This window comes from Rousettus aegyptiacus, unplaced genomic scaffold, assembly GCF_014176215.1.
Source record: "Rousettus aegyptiacus isolate mRouAeg1 unplaced genomic scaffold, mRouAeg1.p scaffold_m13_p_2, whole genome shotgun sequence".
Classification (NCBI taxonomy): domain Eukaryota; kingdom Metazoa; phylum Chordata; class Mammalia; order Chiroptera; family Pteropodidae; genus Rousettus; species Rousettus aegyptiacus.
This window is the reverse complement of record NW_023416295.1, coordinates 80,417,411-80,427,778: the sequence shown is the minus strand read 5'-3', so window position 1 is coordinate 80,427,778 and position 10,368 is coordinate 80,417,411. Positions and strand designations below refer to the sequence as shown.

Genomic DNA, 10,368 nt, shown 5'->3' with positions numbered 1-10,368 from the left:
GAAAAAAAACTGAAGACAAAGAATTCTTTGTCAGTGTCAAGTGCTCTTTCTTCACATCATGGTATTGTAGCAGGTCCTGAAGTCAGCTACTTAAGAATCTTTATCTTCTACATTTGACAGAAGACTGCTTGTCTTATCTAGTATCCTAATCCTCATTGTTGTACATACAAATAAATCTGTTTTTACATTATTAACAAAAAAAATAATCTACTGGAGTTTTCACTAATTTTCAGTTATAAATAGGATTCACATGCCCTGCCCCCTAGCCAAGTACCCTTCTTAATTTCTTTTCTTTTTCCTTTCTTTTTTATTTTTTAATTTTTTAATTGTTTTTATGCCTACAGCACTGGTCTTTCTAGGTGGTCTCCCATCCAAGTACTAACTAGGCCCAACCTTGCTTAGTTTCCGAGATCAGACTGGATTGGGCTTGTTCAAGGTGGCATGGCCATAGACCCTTCTTAATTTCTAATACAACTGATTTCTCTACCATTATTTAATCACAAGATCTTGGGAGACGGTATATTTTAGAGCCTTACATGTTAGTTCTATAAAATGGAAACACTAACATCAGCTTTGCAGGGTTCTTATAAAATCAGTAGTATGATTTTACAGTGCCTGACATAGGAGCACAGTATAATAATATATATTATTACATAATTATTATTATTATAGCGTTTAGCTATTTTATATTGTTTTCATGGATGTTGAGATAGCTTAAAAATCACTGGCACTCCACTTGGCATATTCTGTCAACAACACCTCTTGGTCCCCTATTCAGATATCCATGGTCACGTCCACATATATATCTATGAACTGAGTCCTTGTCATTCATGTCTTACCCTGGGGTGGGAAGTTTCCAAGTATCTCCTGTGGGAAATAGTCTTTTTTTTTTTTCCAACATCTCAAACCCCATTCTGGGATTTTTTTTTTTTAATTAAATTTATTGGGGTGACATTGGTTAATAAAATTATATAGGTTTCAAGTACAATTCAATAATACATTATGCATATATTGCATTGTGTGTTCACCACCCAAAATTAAATTTCCTTCCATTACCTTATATGTGACCCCCTTGACCTTTATCTACTTTATTGGAGAATCAGAGACATATCAGTGTTCTCAAATGCAATCTGGTCACTGCCATGATCCAATATCCTTTACTTGAATATGAATTACCTGCAGACTTCCTAATCTGAGCATGCCTTATATTTAAACTTGGCTTGTGCGGGGAAAGAAAAAGACTTTAAATCAGACAGACACAGGATCAGATACTAACTCTGCAACTCAATAGCTATGTAATCTTGGGTATATATTAGTTTATCTGTTTCTCAGACTATTTTTGTTAAAATAAGTTACATAATAATTTCTTCTTTAAAAGATATGTTAGAATTCAATTCAATGAGAGAATGTGTATAAAACTCATGTCATACAATGGACATGAAGAAAATGCTTATTTTATTTACCTTTACATTTCCCTTTGATAATTGAATGGCTTTTTTGTTTTGCTTTGTTTTTCTGGGTTTCTGAATACTCCTGTGTGTTCTTTTATCTGATAACTTTGTTATTTATAGGTCATAAAACCTGCAAGGATATTTCTAATCTTAACTGTGATGAATAACAATTTATACTTATTCAGGGATTACTAAAATTAGACATGGTAATAATTCTATTATATACATCAAGTTTTTGAATACTCATTACAACCATTTAACTTATGGACTGCTATTATTTCATTATATAACAGAGCTTGGACACAAATCCATGTCTTAGTAAAAACATGTATTTAAACTACTGAGCTAAATTACTTCCTCTAGCAAATTTGAGCATTCTTCCTTGATCCTCAAATGCTGAAACCTGCTTAGGGAGCCTATGAAGCTTAAGGCCATACTCTCAGCACTGTACTTCACTTAAAGATAATAGCTAGGTGATACAATGCTGAAGATGCAGCAGATAGAGCTGCCTAATTTTGAAAAGAGAAATACAAGGTGAGCTTGACATCACTGATTACCACATGAAAATGATTAATGAAGAAAGATATCTAACAATCTTTACCCGAGGTTCATCACAGCATGTATTTTGAGAAGTCACTTCTTAGCCATTTAGAAACATCATTAGAACAGCATTAGCTAGAAACACAAAGACAATTTCAGAACAAATATGTCATGATAGTTTTGTTGTCAAGGCTCCTAAATTCCTTGATTTCCACATTTATCATAGGTCCTGAAGATGTTTCCTCTTCTGATGCGCAAACATCTAGTTGTTCTCTGCTATCCAAAACAATAATTTGTTTTCTTTCTGTCATGGTGAAGTTTAATTCTAGAATAAACCAACCAACGAAACATCATTCCAATTCCTATAATTTCAGGAAGTAACACAGTTGCATTTTAGCATAAGAAAAGCAAGATCAGTACTTTGTATACTGAAAGTTAATAAAGAGAAAAATGTATATGTGGGGCTGTGGGGAGATATGTGCAGGGGTGGGGGTGGGAGTTACTAGAAATTATATACAGTAGTTTCCCTTTTGTCCAAAGGGGATATATTCTAAGACCCCCCAGTGGATATCTGAAACCACAGATAGTACTGAACCCTATGTATACTCTATATGTTCTATATATACATACCTATGATATAATTTCTTATAAATTAAGCATAGAAAGTAATTAACAACAATAAATAATAATAAAGTAGAATAATAACAATATACTATAATGAAAGTTGGGTATGTACAGCATGGATATGCTGAACGAAGGGATGATTTGCATCCCATACAGGACAGAGAAGGATGGCTCAAGATTTCATTACGCTACTCAGAATGGCAAGCAATTTAAAACTTATAAATTGTTTAATTCTAGAATTTTTCATTTAACATTTTTGGAATATGGTTAATGACTGAGGAAACTGAAAACTTGGAAAGTGAAACCATGGATAAGAGGGCTACTATACATGATTCTCCTTTGCAAATCCGGTGACATTTGGTCAGTTCAGTGTATTATACATTAAGATTATTTTGAAACTCTAGAGTTAAATATTAGAATTAAACTGTATATCAGTCAGCGATGTGTCAATTAAGACCTTTGTTAGACATGGTTCCATAGTGTAGTGGTTAGCACATCTGCTTTACATGCAGAATGTCCTGGGTTCACGCTCCAATGGAGCTGCAGTCCATGGTCTATAGCCATGCCACCCTGAACAACCCCGATCCCGTCTGATCTTGGAAGTTAAGCAGGGTTGGCCTAGTTACTACTTGGTTGAGACCACCTAGGAAGACCAGGTGCTGTAGGCATTAATAATAATAATAATAATAATAATAATAATAATAATAAAAGACTTTTGAATACTGATGTGTATATTGCTCTAAATTTTACAAACTACTCTTTTATTCATCTATAAATCCTTAGTAACTAATTCATAGCATAGTTTTAGTAACTGCTTCTTGAATAGATAGATATACAAATACAAATATCTTCACACATGTTCTACTTATTTTTTATAATAATCCTGTGGAGTGGGTGTTATTACCACTTCCAATTTTTTGAATAAGTTAAATAGTCTGATAAAGATAAAAGAGTGCTCAGGTCACCTAGTGGCAAGTGAGAACTTGAACAAACTAATTTCTCTAACTTCAAAAACAGTTTTTTCCATCATATTTTGCAGCTTCTCTCTGGAGAAAATATGACCTAATCTATAAAATAGTAAACTGCATAACCAAAATCCATGTAAAAATAGTCTTACTTTTCCATTCTAGAATTTTAGTATAAAATATAATTTCCAGAACATTTGTTATCATGTTTCACATTGACTATAGTAACGCAGGAGCCCTAAGCCTGGAACTTACACCTGGGTTTGTATATTCCAGAAAACACCAGGAGAATCAGAGGGGTGAGAAATGCCGTTTATTACTCAGACGGCAGAAAAGCTTCAGCAGCGACCTGTGGGAGCTATTGGAACTGCAGGGAAAAAGCTGCTGTTGACCAAGAGCAAGCAGACTTTTTTTATGTACAAAAGCAGAACAAAGGGTTATCTCATTGAGGGAGCAGCTGCTTTCTCAGATGGGTGGGAGCAAGAAGCGCTGTTTGTTTATATGAACAGATAATGTCCATGGGGGCAGCTGAAAACAGTTTGAGTCCTGCCTCCCTTGGCTGCTGGCTGAGCAGCTATCAGTCTTCTGAGTATATGAAAGGACTATGTTCTGAATTAACCCTACATCTATTCTTAATTTTTAATATGCTTCCACTTTTCTTTGACTTTATCTTTTCATATTTACTTCCAGACAAAGCTTTAGGAACATTCAATGGAACAGTCATGCTAAAAACAGGATGGAAAATTCCTTATAATTACGACTTGGATAAAAAGACTTCTATCTGGGAACTTAGGAAGAAAGGGTTGAGAACATTTCATTGTGCTTTGTGATAGTCAACCAAAAGAAAATGTGAAAACTGGTACGTACTATTTTAATGTTTGCAAAAATCCTTGCAGTAATATTCAATTGGTCCCTTATTATAATTCAGGTGCAGCAAATCCACTCTATTTCATGAAGTCATGTTTTCTGATCCAAGAAATCACTGCCAGGTTCAAACACTATATCATAAGGTTTTAATAAACACGAGATATTTGTTTAAGAATGCAGGTACCATAAAAGTAATCAAAATGTGACACTTAGGAAATCAGCAACATAGAAGACCAGGGTCTCTAGCTGCACTAATGAAAAATGCTTGAGGGAACTGAGTGGAAAAATAATTTCTGTAAATATATTTATAATTAGGATGGTGGAAATTTTGATCACAGTAAGAGCAGTTGATAAAAATAATTATTGTGCCTCCATACTTCCCTTGAGTTTCTACTTACTCAAAATTTCTTCTGTTAGGGTTTTCTATACTGTTTTCATACTTATTAAGAAAGAGCCAAATGACCAACCATCTCTTTTTTGTTGTTTAAGTTTATTTTGTACAAGGTATTTCACCATAGGCACTTTAATGCTAAAGATAAAACAGATGCCACTTTTTAAACTCCCAAAATATGCTAGAATTTACTCCACAGCTCCCTTGGAGAGTGGTTGTACCATTGTAGAGCCTTTGCTTGAGTATATCCTGGTAGAGAATATCTTTAGGATAAGAAGTGGTTTATACTGAATGTTGCTTTTATTGAATATACTGAGTCTCTGAAATTTCTGTCCATTTGTCCTTAAGGAGTTCAGGACATGCAACTTTGGTAAATCAGTTATTTTGAACTGAGGTCATTTAAAACAATAGCTAATGCAGATGGAGGTTTTCTCTAGACTCCAAAAAAATCTCAGTTGGCATCAATCACCTCCTCAGGAGTTTTATCAACCAGGGAAGCTCGACTCTTACTGAAACCAAGATTCTATGCCTGATTAAATTTAGCTTTAAATCCCAACTCCAGAAATCATTTCTCTCTCTCTATACCCCTCAGATACCTGGCCTCTCCCCTAGATTATCAGCAACCCTCAAGATAGTAGAGGACAGCAGCCCAGATCTGACAAATGGTCATAAGGTTTGGACCTCTGGTAGGCTAAAGATAACACCTTGACCTGAGCTATGTTTAAGCTTGTGATCCCTCAAGTGGAAAAACCTCTTGGGTACTTTCCCATGAGACCAAACAGAGGCTCACTGCAGCAGACCCCAGAATTACTCTCAAAACCTGAAGAAATGATTTATTACCCTTACCTCACTGCCACTGGGGAGTCAGGTTTTAAGCATTAGCTTTCCATCTCCAGGTTGGCCGATTCAATGCTAAACAATTTTCTTTCTATATTGCAGATTTCTGTTTGTGCATTTCTTTGGGCCAGTGTGCAAAGGCAGATGGATTCAAAATATTGGGGTCCTGGTAATGTTATCACAGGAGAGGAGACTAGAATTTGACACCACACCAAGAAAAATTGTCACAAACTATCACATCTCCCATTTATTCTTCTAAGGGCCCATTCATCTTTCTTAAAACTTATTTATTCTTCCCTTATTTGCTTACATTTTTCCTTCACTTTCCTAATTAACATGATTAATAAACTTCCAAATCTCACTGCTTCTTTGGGTATTCATTCTTTTTGTTTGTTTGTTTTTACTGTGATGCCCCTATGCACACAATATTAAAAAATAAAAAAATATATATAACTTTTTCCTGTTAATTTTCCTGTTGTCAGTTTATTTTATAAACCCAGCTATCAAACCTAGGAAAAGAGAGGGAAAATTTTTCCTTCCCTACAGTCTGAAGTTCATTCTTCTAAAAACACAGAAGCATTTTGTGTTTTCCTTCATGGGAAGATGAGAAAAGAAAACGAAATACACAAAATGACAAATACTTGTAAAAGCACTCGGAATACTACCTGGCATCTAGTAAGCATCTGATAAAAGTTAACTATTATTATTTATTACCAGTTGCCTGATTTGAAGCAAGGTACAAAGTATCTCTAAGCTCCATTTTCTTGTGTTGTGAAAAAAAAAGATTAATTTATCATTTGTTCTAGAAATATTTAGGAGTTTAATAAGGATCAACCCATATGTGGGGCACTGGGTGATGCTAATAGCCATTTCACATCAATTTAGAAGGCCTAAATGTGATAATGAGTATGAGATGCTTAACACCATGCCTACTGTTTGGTAAGTACTCAGTAAATGTTAGTTGGTGATTGAGAATGGTAGTGGTGGTCATGAAAAAAAATTAATATTGCCGGGATATGAATGAAAAGGAATTAATTACCAACACCTAAGGTCAAGCAGAGATCCAGGGAATAAATCCAAGGAAGAGCAAAGGACAACTGTGTTTCTGTAGAAAATACAGAAAATGACTTGTCCCCTGCAGAGGATCATATATCGTACCCCAACTTCCCAGGTTTTGGTAGCAATTTGGAACAGAAATTCAGAATAGAATGAAGGAAGAGATGGTGATGACAGAAACTGGACATCCCCAAAGAGTAAGAGCAAAATTGGAGACAGAATGTAGTTGAACACATCCATGGCACAGGTAAAACAAACAAACAAACAAACAAATAAAAACAAACAAAAAAGAATAAGAAAAAGCACCAATGATGTAAAAATATGGTCAAAACAATGTAGTGGGTGTTGGTGGGAATTGAGTTTCCTTCATCCAAGAAAGAAAAGACCGGATGAAAAATGCCAAACAGACTCTCCCAGGGAGTCAGGATCCATAAAATTAGAGAAAGAAAGAGGTCATGCCATTCTTGGATACACCAGAACAGTAGCAGACACCAAATAGCATAAGTAACAGGAATACCTAGATGTTGCCGAGGTTGGATGTTATGGAAGTATCCCTGGTGACCAAGGACAAAAACAAGGACTGAGACCTACAACCGAGAGGTAATTGTAACTTTAAGTGTTAGGAAAGGGTAGGAGGAGGAATTAGTGAAACCCTACAAAGGCAAAGAACAGAGCCACATTCAAAATGAAGCAAAAGAAAGAAAATGTTAATGCAACACCATCTGTGAGACATTCAGACTTTACTCACTCTTCTTATCTTATCCTGGTGTCAGTTCTTAGTGTGGTCACTGTACCCATGAATCCCAGAACTTTGTTACAGCTTCTATCTCCTGCACAGTGCTTAAGGAAAAGCACATTTGGACAACAGAACAAAGGGCATGAGCTAGATTTAAGGTGGGAATAGTAGAAGAGGTACAGCTTCCTATTAAATAAATGAATTAAATGATCCAAGTAGGAAAAGTGGAAAATTGCTCTTAAACACCCTTTTCTTAATGGCAATGTTAGGCAGCTAGTCAGACATGAGAAACAAGTGAAACAAAAAAATAGGGGCCCAGTCTAGAGACTGCCCGAAGAATACGCCAATGGTAGTAGAATCCTGGGTACGCACATGTGCACTAGGCAGAGTTATATAGCAGTCAAGTGTCAATCAAAATGACCTCTCTTGCTAGTCACCTAAGAATGCCTTTGGAACCACCCATCACGCCCAAATATAAAGCAGACATTCCCACTTCTGGGTCCTTTTGCCCTTCTTAGCTTTCCTCTTTTTGCCCTTCTTAGCTTTCCTCTTTTTGTCCTTCTTGGCTCCCCTCTTTTTGCCACTTTCTGCCTTTCGAGGTTCTCTCTCTTTTTGAAGGCCTGTTGCAGCCTGTTTGCCCTTTGTAACCATTTTGGTCCCTTTGTGTTGCTTACATCACTGAGACCATGTTCTTTCTTGGAGAATATTTTACCTTTCCCCATGTGCCTCCTTGGGACATTCTTTGTCTTTCTAAAATATATTTTTAATAAAACTATTAAATCATAGTGACCTGTGATTCTTTACTGCCCTCATTTGAGGAAGAACTAAGAAAGAATGCTAACTACATGTCTGCGCTGGCGATATCCCTCTCTCTTCCCTCTACTGTTAGAGCAACACCAAACTTGGATTGGCCCCAACAGAGAGAGCAAGAGCCCAGGAATAGAATCAAGCAAACATGATGCTTATTTGAATTCTGGTAGAAGTAATAATTTATACTATTTTTTTTTCTCATTAGAGGGTTATATTAAATTAGATGTTAATTACCAAATAAACGTTTGATGTCATATATATTTGAAATCTTAGAATCTCTCAGCCGTACAAAGAGTCCCTTAATAGCTAACTTATCAGATGATTTGAATTAATAAATTAAAAAGAGAAAATGAAAAAAGAATGTGACTTCCACATCACAGGAGCACCACTATAATCTCTTTATAATGCTAGCATCCAGGGACAGATGTAACATCTGTAATGTAGATTAATTGTGCAATATTTTTTAGCATCCAAAAGGTGGTGATAGTCATAGACATACTTAGAAAATGTCAAATCCCGTCTACCTCAGAAAAGTGTCTATTATTACATTTAAATCTTAACCATTCAACAAATTCATCAACAGGAAGTTGGCTATCACACACATATGTGCGTGCGCGCATACACATGCACACACAGACATCTTCTAAAAATAAATCAATTTTTTTTTTCATTGCAATTGTGTTTTCTTTTCAATTTTATATAATACAAAACTTGGTTCAAAACTCATCCACCCAGTTTAATTGTCTCAAGTCCTGGAGGAATCAGTTTGTCTGTGTGTCTGTCTGTGTGTTTGTGTGTCTGTGTGTCTGTATCTGTGTGTCTTTGTGTCTGTGTGTCTGTGTGTCTGTGTGTCTGTCTATCTGTCTCTCTTTCTCTCTACTTCATTTTCTGGACCCTGATCAGTCTCAACCCCTTGGCCATGCAATATATGGTGGTGCCTGAGGTTTCCCTCATTATTGTCTCTCATATACTAAAATGTATGTGTACATCTTTGTTGGAGCCATTAAGTGATAACTAGTAGACACCTGGGCCTCAGTGTTAGGGAATTCCCTTTGTAGTAAGAAGAATATAAATGGGTCAAAATTATTGGCAAACACTTCCATGCTCCTTGATTTTTTATTTCTGTTCTCCCTCTAGTGTTGAGCATTTTGAGGCCCTGGGAGTCATGATCATCATATGGCTTACATCTAGGGATGAATAGCCCAAGTACCACGTGGTCAGCCTCAAATATGGAAAAGCAAAAGAGAAGGCTCTTGGCATCAGGAGCTTATGTATACTCAGACTGGCATCGGGATTGTTGACCCTATACAAATAGATAGTCATATGCTTCCTCAGCAAAATGGATTTATTCAGGAATAACATGTGGTCTAATTGTGACCGCATACATATCCATAGAAACAAAGGAGAAGAACACTCTTTTATGAACTTGGAAGGCGCAGTTGTAAACAAAGAGTCTATAAGAGGAAACTGAAATTTTGAAGTAGAGTGACTTTTCTTTGGCTAAGTTGTGGCCTCACTCATTGGCTGAACTTTTACTGGGCAGGAAGGAATCTTCTTTCTTCTGCTGAGATAGTAAAGTAGTATCACTTCCTGTTGGAGATACATGGTATGTCTCTTCCTGTTAGGGTCAGTAGCATGCACTGAGTAACACGTGTGTGAGAGTTCTCTCTTCTAGCCTTCCAATACCATTTTAAATGAAGTCCGTTTATTAATTTTTATACATAATAAAATTCAAGGTGTTCAAGGCCAAACACCAGGTAAAACTGATTGTGGTGTGCTCTGAGAAATACGTATTTCTCTAAAATCTGTGGCAGAGAGTTTGGGGACTATGAACTTTCAATTTTTTGTATGCTTTACTTTCACTCTTTTTTTTTTTTTTTTTGAGACAACATGAAAATCTTTCCCTGCTTCTACAATCATTGTTTGACACTACTTTTTACAAAGGGTAGCTTTTATGACATTACTCTGTTTTCAGGTTTTAGCTCACAAAGCAATGGCTTACTTGGTTTGAGAGGTCAAGATAAAACCAAACGAACGCAGAAATTCCTTTTTAAATATAATTTTCATTTCATTTGATCACAAGAGGGAACA

At 35.9% G+C, this 10,368-nt stretch overlaps 2 pseudogenes; one reads left to right on the top strand and one right to left on the bottom strand.

The window, feature by feature from the left end:
* Positions 1-335: 335 nt before the first annotated feature.
* Positions 336-453, bottom strand: LOC118614011 (annotated as a pseudogene).
* A 2,714-nt stretch (positions 454-3,167) lies between these two features.
* LOC118614228 lies at positions 3,168-3,283 on the top strand (annotated as a pseudogene).
* The last annotated feature ends 7,085 nt before the right edge of the window (positions 3,284-10,368 follow it).